Source organism: Rissa tridactyla, chromosome 7, assembly GCF_028500815.1.
Source record: "Rissa tridactyla isolate bRisTri1 chromosome 7, bRisTri1.patW.cur.20221130, whole genome shotgun sequence".
Classification (NCBI taxonomy): Eukaryota; Metazoa; Chordata; class Aves; order Charadriiformes; family Laridae; genus Rissa; species Rissa tridactyla.
Genome location: NC_071472.1, coordinates 13,469,185 through 13,485,808, shown reverse-complemented (window position 1 = coordinate 13,485,808; position 16,624 = coordinate 13,469,185). Strand labels below are relative to the sequence as shown.

Sequence of the window (16,624 nt, the reverse complement as noted above, 5' to 3'; positions counted from 1 at the left end):
CTGGCTATTGTAGTCCTGTTGGAAACCCACTGCTACACAAAACTCATGCAACTGGCTCCCATGGAAGCCACAGGGAGACCTAGGAGAGCAGCCCGGCAATAGCTGGTTCAAGATCCAACCTGAGACACAAGGGTGGGCTGACATTGGTAAGACTCAGCTCAACCAGTACTCATGCTGTGTCTGGTCCTGGGGCTGAAGCACTCCAGTCACCAGAGCTGTTAAACTGGTGAGACACTTTACAGAAAACAAAAGAACAAGGGAAGAGAAGGGAATTCTTCACCCTGCATTGTTTGAAGGAGCCAGCATTTTCTTAAGGGAGGAGAACATCTGAGCAGCTGATGGCACAAGTGGAAAAACAGTTGGAAAATTATAGGGACAACATACATTTTGGCTTCTACATCACATTTAACATTAACATATCACATTGGCTCTAGAATCACTTTTAAACAAGTCAGGCAAATAGTTCCTATCAATGCTCTCATGCTGCAGCTACACAAACAACCATCCCTCACATTAGAGGCTTCCACAAGTTCTTGTGGATTGATACAAGAAAGGAATTCATTAAATGTTTAACTAAATCATTAGCTCTTAGATTAATGATCTTAAATGGAACTCTTGAGAAACTGAAATACATCAGAGGAACAGAAGCTATAGATGTAATACAAGAAGCCACTCAGTTCAGCACAGGCTACACAAACAGCTGACACCCTGGGAAAGCACAGCCAGATGAAGCAGGTACCTCCTGGACAGGCTCTACTCACCTTTCTCAATGTTTTTACCATGTCCTTCTCTACTTCATCTCCCATCATTATTTTCAACACAACAAAAGGTAAGCTGAATCAAGTGTTTAAATAGCCATTTTGATCGTGATTTTAGATGATCAGTTGCCTTGCTTTGCAATTCAGTTATTTTCACAAAACGGTTTGTTCTCACTGGACACTTGTTAACATGAACAGCCTTCTAACTTTCTGCTGAACAGGATATACTATATATTAATGCAGGCAGTTAACAGCACAGCATACCTTTATAAAAATGCAAAAACCTAAGACTTAATACAGCTTAGCAGAAGAGGCTGGGCCATGCTTGGGGGTTGGGGGTGGGGACAGACAGTTTTTTTTTCATCCCAACACAGCAGAAACTTGAAGCAACACTGAAAAGCAACTCTGAAGAAATGCAACCCACTGGATGCAAGTTACACTTCACCTCATAAGGGGAAGGGGAAAAACAACTTTACAACTTGTTCCTTCTAAATAAAAACAACATTGACTAAAGAAAACATTTACTAAAGAAATGCAGAAACATTTGTAATTCAACAAGGAAGGGACTCAGTTGTTCCTCGTCATCACAGCCAGGTTCAAAGGTGGATTTTTTTATTTTTTTTGTCTCTAAGATTGTAAGGGAGGTTTGGTGGAGTTTTCTAATCTGTAAGTTATATGCCATCTTAAAACTGAAATCAGCAGCACCAATACCTTTAAAAATGTGCCCTTTGCATCTTTGAAGCCTCTTCATTCTAAGCCATCTCATTTCTTTTTATTCATACAGGTTGGAAGTTACGCAAGCCTCCCTGCTCCTGTAACTTCAGATGTGGTTTCTTGACTTCAGTTTGGAATAGTTGCAAAGTGCCCCATTAGTATTAAGCAACACCTTTTACGCGGAAAAGCACGGTAATTCTGAGAACTCCCAGAACCAAAACCTGATGTCTTGTGAACTCTGAAACAAGATAGACACAGTGCCGGACAAGATACTGTGCCATTGTTAACCTGAACTGAAAAGGATGCTGCTTTGTTTCCTCCCATCCAGCCCTACTACACATTCTGTACCAAGTTAAAAGACATAATCGCTCTTTAGCCTTTAGCACAATAGACCTCACCAATAAAATCGGGTTAGAAAGGGTGTCCAAAGGCCATCTAGTTCAACACCATTTCCACCTCACTGCTCAAAATTAGATGAGGTTGGTCACATTTCTATAAACCATTTTGTTTTAGTTGATTCTTAACATAAAGAACATAAAGCTGCTGTTGACTTCATGTGTTCATTAAAACTTGAAACAGTTTTACATATTCTAGTTAGAAGCAACCCTGTCAACTCATGACTTTATTTAATGAGCTTCTGTGCCACCACCGATAAGACCTTGCTGGCAGACTGTGAAACAGGAAAACTGACTTTATTTTTTTTTTAATCTTTATCTAGGTTCAGTAGTACAAGCCAGGCAACAATTTGTAGCCCCCAAAGACTCCAGCTACATGATCTGATCTATGACAATCTTGGACTTCAACAGGGTTTCATGAAGGTATAAAGGACCTGAGACATGGATCAGGCAGCAAGATCGGCACACGCATATGCCAAGTTCAAATACTGCCAGCCATAGTAGGAACTGGTATATTCTTTTCAGAAAAGAATTGGCATCGGGCTTTTGGTTTATTTATCTAAGAGGTTTTGTTTAACTTGACATCATCTGATAAAAGTAAAAAGTTCAAAGTCACACACAGTGATAGGCTCCAATTACTACTCCTCTCTCCATCAGTCTGTGTCAACAGCAACTTTGTTCAGGAAGGAGGAGGGATTGCTGCAGGCAAGTCTCTTGCACTCTACCGCACAGAGATCATTTCAGAAGAACAGGAGATTGAGTTTCACAGATAGTAACCATGTCAGACTAGAAAACATTTAGAGAAAGAGGAGTTAAGACGTGTAGATGCCCAAGGATAACACCAAGAAACATAACATGCTTTCCTGATAACACTGCCTGTGGTGCAGGTTAGAGATCGCGTGGCTACTTTTTCTTACAACATCTGCATTGAACAAAAAGTCAGGCAGATCAGTTGCTAAGTCTTCCACAAAATGACCAGCAACTGATTAGGAAGGGGACGCAACTATAGTTACCTCTCTTCTTGCCCTTCTCTTGTAGGCTAATAGCACTTTCCTGCACCCTAGCAAGACAGGAAATACAAACTAGTGTTTTTCAAGAGCTTTCATATCCTCATCTGAAACTACACAGCATTATTAGTATTGTAAACTTGTCACACTGAGGTCTAGCAGTACAGTCTGTATGTTGGAAAGAAGTACTATCTGGCTAATTCATATACATCTGCCTGCACTGTTGGGACTGTGCCAGCATGCAGTCCAGTTACAAACGAAGTTCAGCCTCAGATCTATACATACAGGAAAAAAAAAATCCAGGCAGAGCTACTCGTATGCTCACATCACCATTTAAAGATATTTCTCCTCCCTCCTTCAAAGGACTTAATTTTATTTTTTTTTTGAGAGTGTGCATATACATTCTGTTCCTTGTCTTCGAATTCATACATCAAAGAAGATGCCACAAACAAAAAGCAACACTGAAGCAAAGCACAGATTCTTCATTAACTCTTTCTCTAAAGAAAAGAACTGCAAGAGATGTGCAGACCCTGCACTGTTTTTTAATGTATCTTGACCTTTTAATCAACCAAAGGCAAGTAGTTTAGATTTGCTGCTACAGGGCAGATTCTGACCCATCAGACTAGCATAAAGACAGAATCTGAAGCCAGCTGACTGCACTCACATCATTCTCCCCAGAAACAGAACAGGGGAATCAGCAGTCACTGCATGTTTCTTACCTTTTGATAACTTAATTCAGACCTTAAAGATCACCTAAATTGTATTAGGTCGGGACAAACAACCCCAGAAACAGACTTCTAGCTAATAAGCTACTTCAGTCTACTAGGTAGATCATATGCTCCTTAAAGAGTTGCCCAATTACGTGCTGACCTTACATATGCCTTGATGGTTTAAGTGACTCATTAAATAATCCAAGATAGTGGAAACTTTATTTTGCAAGACAGATAAATTCAGTTGCATTATTTTTCCATAAAATTCTTCTTGATCATTAGATAATTAGGACTAGAAATCAGAATATGGCAGCACCAACACCTCCCTTTTATTCCTCATTCCCAGCAAGAAAGAAACACAAGGTCCCAGGCAAAATACCCATGGAAAGCAATCTCACTCCCTGCTCCTCAGAGCTTAGCCTGAAATCCCTTCTTAGAAGGGTTTGAGAAGGGATATAATACTAATCAACACCAGCACTGGTTTTATTGTTCCTTTCGCCTGTGTAAAGCGGCATGCAGGCAAATAGCACCCTTCCAGCCTACACTGTCTCTGCAGGTACACAAAGATTTTGTTTCTGACTTTACACCGAGGAAACCGTGCATTTCCAGCTGACTCTGGGCACCACAAAACAGCCTTGCAGCAGAGCCAGGATTACGCTCCCAGTTTGCCTCCCAAGGCTTTGCCCAGGTCTTCATCCCCTGCACAGGGGATGTGGGTCTGACCCATCTCTAAGGGCCCTAAGCCAGGGGAGGGGGTCAAACAGCAACATCAGAAGAGATCTTAATGCAAACCTCTGGGGTGGGGAACCCATGACCCAGCACACTAAAAGTGACTGCTAGAAAGGAACTGTTACAACATAACCAATAGCTCGTTTTTGCTACAAGTTATGTCCTGCCTAAATAGCCTTGAGTGAACGATTTTCACACTGTGCCCACCCGCTAAAAGCCTGAAGGTCAGTTCAAGTGGATCCAAAACTTGCACCTCCCATCAGGGTCCCATCACAACAGTGCCTCCCACACCTTCAGCTTTCTGGGTTTTGGTTAAGCCTAAGGAAAGGCAGGTTTATGTAATAATAGTAATTAACTGTCAGATCATGGCTGGAGGATTTTGAACTTCGAACTCCCTGGACACAGCTGCCCCCACAACCACAAAAAACAAAGAGCAAGGCCAGCATGGGCCATGCTCAGGAGGGAGCTGACAGACACACTGCAGCTCTCCTGCCCCACCAAGTTAAAGCAGAAGAGCACAAGTCAAACCAGTTTTCTGCTCACATAATTGCAGTTCGGGAACTCCTTTTGAGGCAGGCCTAAAAGCCATCGCTCGCTCCTTTCAAGCTCTCGCTATATTCATTAGGCTTCTCTCAATATAGCAGCATGCTGCAGTTCAGCCTCAGTCCACGTGCAAGGTGTACTCTTCCTCAGGCTGCAAAGCTAACCAGGAATACCAAAAAGGTAGGCTCACCAAGGAAGGGCTATGAAAGACTATGCCCATTAAATGAACACAGTCACAAACCAAAGCCTAAGGACCATTGACACCACCAGTCACTTCTGCCATGTATCTCAGACGACTGCAAGACACTTTATAAGCACAATGACCACCAAGGGAAAGTACAGCCCAGCTGACTTGTCCAGGACACTTCTGCTGCAGCCAAGAGAATAAGCCTTAAAGACCTTTTCTCTTGTCCACTGTTGCTTTCCAGGTTGTATATGCAAGTTCACCCGGAGGAGACTGACTTGAGCACTCCGCCTCAAAGGGCAAAATTCCCTGTGCACACAGATCAATCCTACCATCTTCTACTGATCCCCTCCCCAGAAACGCTTTTAATTCATATAATCACATTCTTGATGGCAGCAGAAGTTCCTACCCAGGGTGACAAATCAACACTGTGACCCACTTGTCTGCCACAGCACGAGAGCTTCACAACACTGTCTCCTTGGTATGACTGTAGCTGCACTCACCCCATCTGCCAGCGTGCTCTTTTCCCTGCCACATGCTGTGCCTTTCTAGAGATTACAAAAAGTATCTCTGCCCACGACAATGCCTTTAAAGTTTCATCCCACATCTCCCCCCCTCCTCCTCTTCGTTAATGACACTGCTACAGAACTGGATCTAGAAACCAGAGCAGCTAGCGTAAAATGGCTAAAGATTAATTTAGGAGGTCTTCATTAAATAATGAAGACGTTACACCTCCAAGGGTACATGATCCCTCAGTCAAAGGGACACATAAGCAAAGCCTCTGCCTTTGAGCAGATCTATCTACAGGCTAGTGAGGTGGCTCTTCTCTATCCTTCAATTACTTATCACCTTTCTGGGATGAAGAGAGCAGTATGCCCTTATCCCAGAATCATGCCAGATCCCGCAATCAGAGGACGCCGTAGCACAGACAAAACTCCACCAATACACTGCAGAACAAAGCACAAACTACTAGCCTCATTTGGCAGACAAGTAAACAGAGTGGAAACTACATTGAAGAGATTTTGCTAGCATGAACTTGAACAAGGGTGGTGATCAACTTTTCCCATATCCTCCAGCAGGATGAAGAGAAATCCTCTTAGATTAGCTAGAAAGGAAATTAAGCAGGAAGAGCAGAGGGGCACTGGAGCAGACTCATTGAGGAGGCTGTGAAATCTTCAAAGGACGTATTTTAAGCATAGGTTGGATAAATGTCTGACAGAAGATACCTGGGTACATTTGGTTGTCTTCTGTGAAGACGACACTGGATTTGACTGTTTCCTGAAGTCCCTTATATTACAATACCTACCAAGCCTCAAAATTTCCTCCTTACCATTAGAAATACAGTATCAGCAAAATAAGTTATGTTACTAGTTGGTAAACCTCCTTTGTGAACAATAGAAGGCAAACTGACAATAGACTCCTATTAGCAATCCACTAATAAATTACACTGGCAAATACGAGTTACTCCCCAGGGTAAGGCTGACACCCTGGTCAACAAAACTTTACAACAATGGCTTAACTCAAGAGTAATGTACAACCACAAAGTATATAAAGGCTAAGGTGAACCCTAGACTCCCTCTCCTGTGTCTAAAACCTAAACCATATCCATCCTTTCTTTCCCTGCAGGATCCTTAACTCTACACCAATGACCCCAACTAAAACACAAACATAAATACAATTTTCTTCTTGACAAAACTTATTTTGGGCCCAGCTTTTAGAAGTATGCATGCATGTCATTAGATTTCTTGGAAGAACAAACTAGGGAAGCGCTCACTCACAGAGAATATGAAAGAGCTTCCCCCTTGCTGCAAGCAAGATGCAAGGAGGCATTTGGATTCTATCATGCTGAACTGCTCCAAGACTCAATAAAACTCCTCATACTTGTGACATTCATTATTCAACGGCAAACAATAGGTCTTAATAAACCTCTGGCTATTCAGAACAGATTTCCAATCACCCATACATCTAACTTCACAGACCACACATGCTGGACATCACATGAAAGGGAATCAAGGTTAGCATATTCAGCTATCTCTATCAGTTTCCATCTCAATGCAAATCAGTTGTGCTGCTTTGCTACAGCAAGACCTGCTACTAAAGCCAGAATAATACACAGACCAGCCCTTTCCCAATGAAACTGAACCCATTTATGCAACATTAAGTGAGCTAAACCTTGTAAAAAAAGTCCCCAGGCCACTCAAACCAATATGAAGTACACTTTAGGCTTGTAGTGTTTTAGCTCATCAGGGACGAGTTTAAATTAAATCGTACGAAAGTGTGTCAAAAAAGAATTTGCGAAGTTTCCCAAACCTTAAGATAGGGAAAGTGTCTTCCCTCTGTGTAGTTAAGATCCACCACTGAATGAAACCCTAAGGTGAGGTCTATGCCAGGAAGCTTTCACACATCGTCCTTAGCTGCTGGCTCTGGAGGGGGCAAGAAACAAGCTGAATTTGTTAGACATCCTCCCTCAACTACAGAGGTCTTGACATGAGCCCCCAGTTTCAAATCACTACAATGGGCTCACACAGACAGCATCCTCAATTTAGTAATCACATTATTTTCCCAAAAGAATAGAGAAGAGAGTTAGGAAGAGGGAAACACATTACACACTTGGACACTGTATACTGTCAGTCAGCGGCAGAGATGCCAGCTGAACCCAGGTCTGTAACAGCACAGTTCCTGCATGTGGCCCAAGCCTTGTATCTCTGCTGACTCAAGCCATGAGGTTCACAACCTGTGCTCCCAGACCTTGCAAAGAGATTCACTGCTCCTCCTTTAATATCCTGTGAGGATATTAAACAGCCCAAGTTAGCAGGAAAGAGAAACTTTTCTTTTAAAACCTTATCTCATGAGATTTCTTTTCTTCAGGACAGCCTGAATGACATAAAGGCAGAGACCCCCAAAACACATTAGCTACCACAGGCTGGTCGTACACATTAACATGTAGTACTCATATCACATTATTGCAATGCCTATTCATCTTAAAACCACAGTAAAAAAAATACAGTCTAGCTCATGGTTAAGGTTTCATAAAAAGTCATATGCAGTCTCTGAACACTCAGATTTTCTCCAGAGCTTTCCCATGAACACAGATGAACAAAATGGGCAAGAAATTTCCAAGCAGGCGACTCTGCACTGCTGCTAGAACTGTCTCCTCTTACTTCCTCTAATGCAGGGCACAATCTCCCACAGGCAGGGACTGTGTCGCCTTTGTGCCTGCAAACACTGCAAGCAGTACAGAAACAATCAAAAAAGGTATGCTAGTGTCTGCAAGGTATCTAAAGCTTCATCTCATGAGCCACCCTACAAATACACTGGACTGCTATTCTGACTGCCTATGCAGAAAAGTTTGGTTGTAGTGCAGATCTGTGATTTGCAAACCTGGATCTTGTCATTACCACCTTTGTTTCACAGCCTCAGCATCCAAAGGAGGGAGAAGGGTTTGCTGCAAGCTAAAAGTCAATGGCAGGCTCTTCAGTATTAACTCCTCTTCACTATCACTCTCCTCTTATTCACATACAATAAAATCCACGCAGCTCCTTCACAGGCCAGACTGGGAGCAGTACTAGCTGTCTAAGAGGGATCTGCAAGAGAAGTTTTCGTCTTTCAAACCTAGACTACGCAGTATGTTCAGGAAGGGAGAAATGACAAGGCTCTGCCCTCTAGTCATTTCCCAAGAGCCCAAAATACTGGAGGCCACCAGCTCAGCAGCAACTATGTCCCTTCCCATAGCTCCTGAGTGAATTCACCATGGTGGTTTTAGGAACTGGGTGAACAGAACAGACCCAACAACCGAATCCTGCCAATACACTTCTCCCTTCTTTAAACACCATCCTTGAGGCCTGGGGGAACAAGGCATCATTAACCTGGAACGGGAAGCACCTGCATGTGGCATTAGCTAGAGCACCTGCATATACAAGCAGGAGAAAACACCTTTTCCCCTGAAGCTAACTCCTGCAAAGGCACCTGCTTTCCCAGCAAACATTTACACCAGCAGAAACCCAGTTCCCACTCAGTTGCTCACAGTTCAGCAACCCAAACAGATGGTCTCTAACTTGTAATTACACACACAAAACCCACCTGCGATAGTTTAATCATGTTCTTATATCTAAAGGGGCAAGGTTAGCAAGCAAACCACCCAGCCTGTCTTCCACATAGTGAGAAATCCTCAACAGGAATTTGTGGAGCAGCCTCCATTCTTTTGGGAGCTGCTTACAGCTTCACAGAAACAAGGCAGAAAATGAAGAGTGTGAAAAGTAACCAGGGACTTCCTCTCCACTACAGAGTCACCTTGCCTGCCAGCCTGCTTCAGTCACGCAGACAGAGGAGGGCTCCCTCCCACCATGTCTGGTACAAGCATTAGTTCCTAACACTGGTTCTGTACCTCTCCCTCCAAACGGAGGTGACAATACCGCACACCAGGCTCTTGTGCTCAGTCACATCACAGCAGGCCAAGGAAGCTCCAAACCAGCCTGGTAAGCAAAAGCTCTGGGCTGCCAAAGCTGTGGCGGGCAGACTGCAGGCAGAGCAAGAGCAATGTGCCCCAGGAGCCAAGTTACCTAATGCAACTGCTGGTGAAGCAAACAGAGGAGAAGAAAGAGGGAAGAGCTTCTCCACACGAAGCAGAAGACAGCAAAAAAGAACATCTCTACTACTGGTTCAGCAAATATTCTTGTATCTTCAGTACAGTTTCTTTTCCACTGAGAGGGCAGAAGGGAGGCAGGATACACTGCAAATACCCTGCACCACTTTCTATCCAAGTCCCACAAGGTCCAATTTCTGTAGCTCCAGAAGTATCAAGCAGGAAAGAAAACTTAAAGTCAAGTCAAAGGAAGCAGGAGAGAGGCATAGTCTTACCTCCTGTCCAGCCCTGGGTGTTGGTTTGTTGTGTTTTGGGTTTTTTTTGTTTGGTTGTTGTTGTTTGTTTTTTTTTTTTTTTAATTAAAGAAGAGACCTTCTGCTAACGCAGTTTGGAGAACATTGTATCTGAGAGCAAAGTACTGTTCTGGCCACCAGCAAGAATCAGCACAAGCTCCTGCTTGTAAAGGGAGGAAGGACATCAGGCAGGAACCTGGCTCCCGTGGGCTTGTCACACCTACAGCCACAGGAACACATGGCCATCAGGACCAGCACAACTGAATGAGAGACACAGCTCAGTAGGGCTCAGCAGGACCTACCCTCAGCACAGCCATGAGGTAAGAGCTGTCAGGGAGAAAAGCCATTCTCCCACTCCCCTTTTGGAAGCTTTGCTGGATGTGTTGTGAGCTGAGCTTCCAGACCTGCCTTCCAGACCTTCACTTCACTGGCAGCACAGTGACTAGTTCAGAGGCCAAAGAGCACTAAAATTCACTAGCCCGTTGCCAAATTTTCCCTGTAGGATTGCTTTGCTACTTTATCTGTGAACCAGGAAATAAATACAACCTCTGCCTTAATGCCCGGTGACTAAAGAACATAGCATCAATATTTAAAGCAATGCAATTCCCTTGACAGAAAGCAACACATTTATGCCAAGTTTATTCTTCAAGCAGGTAAATGCTGCAGGCTTCACTGATGGGTTTAGCCATTTTGTTGGTCTGAGAAAACAATTCCAGATCCTTTTGCATGAAAAGCGCTACAGAATTTTAAAAATTTATATTAGTCTCATCCTTCCAAAATCATTTTATTTGCTTTTGATCTAGCATCAAAGACTTTCAGGATACATGTACCATTAACTATGCCAATCAGAAGCGCAGTGACTCTTCAAACCAACTACTTACAGTATATGTAGAGAAAAACACGCATTAAATATTTCTAAACCACACTTTGCAAGATCAGGGGAGAAGCACAGGGTTCCTGCTACCAAGAAGGACTTCCAGGGAGTTTTATACACAGATTAGGTCTAGAGAAGACTTCAGACATCAGGAGTCAAATAGCATTATCTGCATTGACAGAGTCCATTAAATGCTCCAACCCAAATATTGGGGGCAAATACAGCCCCTACTGGAAGACGACACTACACAAGGCATGTGCCATCACCATAGTCCAAGACCCACCAGGCCTAGAAAACTACATAAAGACTGACATGTGAGGCTCAACTGTCCATAGTGCAGACGGATCACTTATTGCTCATTACTCACAAAAAAGCATCAAAAAAATAGGAGATCTACAGTTCCCCTGAAACAGAACATTTATCTCCCCCTGACTTGCCCATTGCAGACTCCTGGTGCATGTGCACAAACTTGCTTACAGCAGAAAGCTGGAGCTCACCGCATTAAGAAGAAAATTAGCTGTGCAAGTCAAATGAAGAGCATATGCTTCTTTTCAAGTTTTCTTTTAATCTTTTGATGCCAGATAAAAGGAAAAAATAAGATCCATCTCACAGGTATGCAACTGTTCCCAAAATGAGCACTGAGCAGCAGACACTCAAAACAGGCACAAAGATGAAAACAATATCCATATGCAGCTTAAATGTGTCATCCACAAACACTGAACCTGCCAGCGAGAAAGAAGAGGATCACGTGGCAAAGGACCCCTCCAGCCTTACCTGGGTTCAGTCTCCATCACCCTCCCTGCCGAGCCTCAACCCTCCATTCAAAGGAACAGGATGCGCCTGGAGTTCTTAGAAGAATCTGGACCCTACTGCAGGTCCTGGGAAAGCCAAGTATCTGCTGATGGGCTCTTCCAAACACCTCATTCTCAGCTCTTTTATTTGCTACAGAACAATACCCCTTTGAAATAGGATGACACAACCTCCCCTGACTGATCACCTAGCATTGACCCAACAAATAAGGTTCTGCACAAGGACACCCCTTCGTGACTGAAGGAAGCCTTAATTCCAAATCACAATCCAGCTTGTAATGTCGGATAGTCAGCTGCTCTCCTCAGAGACATTTATACCTATAATGATTAAAGTCAAATGAGACTCTAAATTTCCTTCAAAATAACCAAGAGCAGAATACAGGATGTCAAAACAAGCATTGTCTGGAAGCAGAGGGAACATCCTTCTCACACCACTGATCCGGGAAGGGCAAAGGAAACAGCAAGAACAAGAGAAGTAAAAAACTGATTGAAAACAGCATTATCTGTCTATCATCAAGCCACATTATTTTAAAGAACACAGCCAGTGTTCTCTTTACCCTACATTATTTGCACCAATAACAGATTTTTAGATGCAGAAGGGCGTCATCAGTTATATCTAATACATATGGTTATATTATCAGTTAATCTGATATCCTATGTAATACAGTTCATGAAATCCCAACCAGTTCCTCCTGCACTAATTATTTTTTGTGAATAAAGCATTTCTTCTGGAACAGCAAGCGTTAGGGCTTAATCTGATTTAAGATTTTCAAATTGAATAAAGGCAGATGATCAGAACTAAGAATTCTGACCAACAATTTATTTTTTGTTAGATACAAGCATTGCATACACAACAGTCAAATGCAGAAAGACACAAGCGTTTTTCCCATTTGCCAAAAAAGGACCTTGCCACCCAAGATTCACACGCAGTAGTTTTCAAGCTTCTGAAGTGTACAGGCACCTACATACTCTTTAGTAAGGATGTGGATCTCTGGAGAGTGAACGTAAACCCACAGGCAACAGCCTCACTTCCTTCAAGTTATCTTTTTAGCTCCCTAAACGATAATCTGAGTTCTACAGAGACCAGAGATGACAGGTGGGAAACTGGTGCACGCTCCAGCCAGACTGCAAACAACCAGAGAGCTTGGGTTGCTCTCGTATCAACTCCTGTAGCAGTACAAACACCAGTAATAGCCCAAGAATTTTTTCCATCTCCTATTGCATAAAAGCTTTATACAAAACAGCATCTTCCAAAGACGCTGCATTCACACAATGCCACAGTAACTGACATGGAAGCCAAAATTTGATCAAAGTTCACATTTATTTGACTATAAAAAGCTAGCATGTTAAGAGAACCAATGTGTTTTTACTTTAAAACCACCGAAACTATCACTAGGAAATACAGATTCAAAAGCTTCAAGCAGGGGCAGTGGGAAAATCCTAAATTTCAATCACATACTCTGACTTCTGTAACAAAAAAGTAAACAAGATTAATTACCTCCCCCAATTATCTATTATTAAAGGTTAGCCTCAAAGGAATGTCTCCCAGAAAAAAAAATAAATCCATAAGAAACGAAATTCCAATGTAAATTAATCCTTATTAACATGCACACAAGTAACACAGGCATAGATGTTATTACAAGCATTTCAAGAGGTAAAACTAAAAAAAAAAAAGAGACAGATCTTTCCAACATTAGCTGTGGTGTTCATCCAAAATTACATCCTACCTCCAGAGAGCCTGCACATGGGCATGCTTTAAGCAGCACATTGCAGCAGGTGGGGTCAATTTGAGTTTGCCCAACTTTAATGGCAGCAGGATCTGGCTGTTAATTAAGTACCAGATTTCCCATTGTCCCAACCCTACCACACCTTTCCTGATTAAAAAAAGTAGCTTTTAGAGCATTTTTGTTTTAGTTGCTGCTCAGCCAAGTTTGGCTGTAGAGCTGTTTTCTGGCATGCATTCCCTTATCAAAACTGCTGCCCTCATTTATCACAAGTGCCTTTCTAATGCCCAGAAAGCAACCTCCAATGACACATTTAATTTAACATCCTCCAGCTTGAAGATGCCAGTCACCCACAACTGCTGATAGCCATGAAGTAAACAGAAGGAAGATAAACAGGCTCACATCATCTCCTTGACATCCCAGAAGTTTTTCCTGGCTCACCTCCCACCCTGATGAACACCACCTCATCAAAGCCCTGCCCTCAGCCTCTTCTCTTTGCCTGTGCTTACCTCACCCCAATTACAAGAGGCACACCAGAACCTGTCCTCCTGTTCCATTCCTCTCAGTTGATTGCCACATGAGAGTCACCAGTGGATACCTCCCCACAGGGAATGCAGGGTCTATCCCACCCTCATCTTTCCCCACAGCCCCATCTTTCCTCAGGTCAGCAGCTCCCTTCTCCTCCAAGCTCCCAGCTCGTGCACACCTGCTCAGATTCCCCAGAGGCCTTTATCTAGACCTTCTGAACCGCCAGCATTACCCCATCTGCACAACTAGTTATTTGAGACACGGCCACTTACCCAGCTCCCCACACTTTCTCAACAGATGTCTCATACACCCAAAGCACAGCCTTTGCTCAGCAGTGTCTGCGGGCTGCAGCTGCACCAAATGAGCCCCTTTGGCCAGGGGCATGAAAACAGCATGCCAGCCACCATGCATAATCCAACAGAATTATACTGATGTTGGACCAACCATCTTGGGATCATCATAAAACACACTCCTGGAAAACAATTTAGTGATAAATTTGGATTCTAGTTAAAAACAGAAAACACCTAACACATGGAAGTCTGGAGTACCCACAGAGAGTATCTAGTACATATGCAGCAATTCATCCTGGCGCTCCTCTCTAAATCAACTTTCCCTTCACCTCATTTCCCTCCCCTATGTTAGCCAAAAGGACTGGCGAACCCATGAGACCCACATGACCTAGATGACTTCACTACTACGTCATGAGAAACCTGCTTTCCATAGATGAAGTCAGCAAACCACCCCCCACATGACTTCGTTTTGTATCAGAGCTACCACCTAGAAAAGTAACCAACTCTCATTATGAAGTGTTTGCCCAACTACAGCAGAGTCTTCTGCTACAAGTCCCATGCACCACTTTCTCCTGAAAATGGCAACCATCTCTTTGAAAGATGTCTGTAAGATAGCCATCAATTACCATTAGCCCCAGAGACCTCAGTGATAGCACAGTGAAGGGTAAACAGCTGAGAAAAGACCAGGTTAGTACCTAACACTCAATTAAAACTTCTCCCTGCCTAGGAACTTGTATAATTTCAAAGTTTGTTAAGTCTCTAGTCTTGCAGTATTTCACACAGACCTAAAATCCAGCCTTTCCCATTTGTCCTAAACAGCTAGAAGTTCTCACGTGGTTCTCAGTAGCTCCCCTTTCTGCTGTGACATACCCTTTTCCTTCCAGTTTTCACAAACATTCCAGCTCTGCCCCATTTTTATCAGTACTGCTGTAGAGGGAATTGTCTTATCCTTGTACTTGGGCTAGAACGATCCTTTTCACACCCCCATCCCTTTCTAGCAGTTCTGCACACTGGAGTTATCTCTGTACCTTCAAAGCATTGCCATTTCGTCTGAGATGCCAGCTCCTGCCTTCCCATTCATCTGTGGAGTCAGTTCCCACCATACCACCTCTACGTGCAAATTTTCAAACAAGAACCACTGCACTTTTCTCTGCACATGCCCTCCTGCTTGAGAAAAGCTTCTCATTAATTGTAAACTGGCTTATTAGAACAGGAAATTCCAGAAGGAAACGGATGAAATTGCATGGAGAGAATGGGACCCGAGCAACACAAAGAAAGCAGCAGAGCTCTTTAAAGGCAACAAGAACGCTCAGATCTTGACAGGGACTGGAGCTGGTGGAGTCTTTCACAAGACTTACTCACATAACTTATTCACAGTTCAGCAACATTATACAGGTAACAACTTTCCAAAGACCTAAAGGGACAGCAGGTAGAAGAGGCAGACAGTAGACTACCAGGAAACCCACCTATGCAGGCCTAGAAGAAAAAAGCTTTAGCCAGACAGGCAGGAAAAAAAACCACAAATATTTCAATCTGGTAGGTACCTCCTAAAACCTGTGTGCTTTCCATACAACATACAATCATTTCAAGAGAAATTCCTTTTGGAGGTGAAACAGTTCAGCCATGCACACAACTGCAGCACATCAGCACTCCTCAGGATACAACATAGCAGTGCTCCTCTGCAGGTCTCAGACTCAAACAAGGTACACAACTATCTTCTCCAGGGTCTTAACAAAAGCTAGGAGAGTACACTAGCACCTGCCCAAGGATCACTCTGTCCACAGCACCAAACAGGTTTAAGAACACGCACAGATACATTGTTTATTGAGGAGTACTGGGATAAATTGGTGCAACAGGACCAACTCCATCAGCTACGAGCAAACAGGATTCCCTCCAAAACTCAGATATGCTTTCTCAATTCCAATGTGAAATCTAGCATTGTCTATATTTATAAAGGAATTACAGAAATGGGGTTCTAAACAGGTCTGGCTCCATCAGATAACTTTGGTGGTGGGTGCACATCAGTAAAAGCCTGTAACATTCAGCTTTAAATAGCATTCCCTTTATTTAAGCTCCCAATAGTCAGACATTAAGTTCTCCTAAACCGTTAAAAGCAGGCATTTGTTCCACATCACTGCATAAGCAGCAATGCCTCCATTTGCGGTAAGATTTCCAATTAGACCCCATCATGACTATGTCACTTGATATTAGTCAAATGGACAGTCATGACAATACAAAGCAAAAACACTGTCTTTTAATTAAATATAGGTCTAACAGACACACAAAGAACTAAGACAATTAGCAGAAAGAGCTGGTTTCTAACATACCATTCACACTAAATGCAGATATTACTCAAACACTGTAATTTCAAAATACACTGAGCAGAAGCAACTTTGGGGTTTACATTTGCTACTACCAGGTTCTCAACCACCAAAAGACAGGCACAAACACTCTTAGCCTGACAAGATGGCAACGCGACAGTTA

General features: G+C 43.1%; 1 protein-coding gene across 10 annotated transcripts in view; it reads right to left on the bottom strand.

The window, feature by feature from the left end:
* CLASP1 (cytoplasmic linker associated protein 1) overlaps positions 1 to 16,624 on the bottom strand; it is a 184,794-nt gene that overhangs the window by 146,760 nt on the left and 21,410 nt on the right. The gene's annotated exons all lie outside the window — the stretch shown is intronic.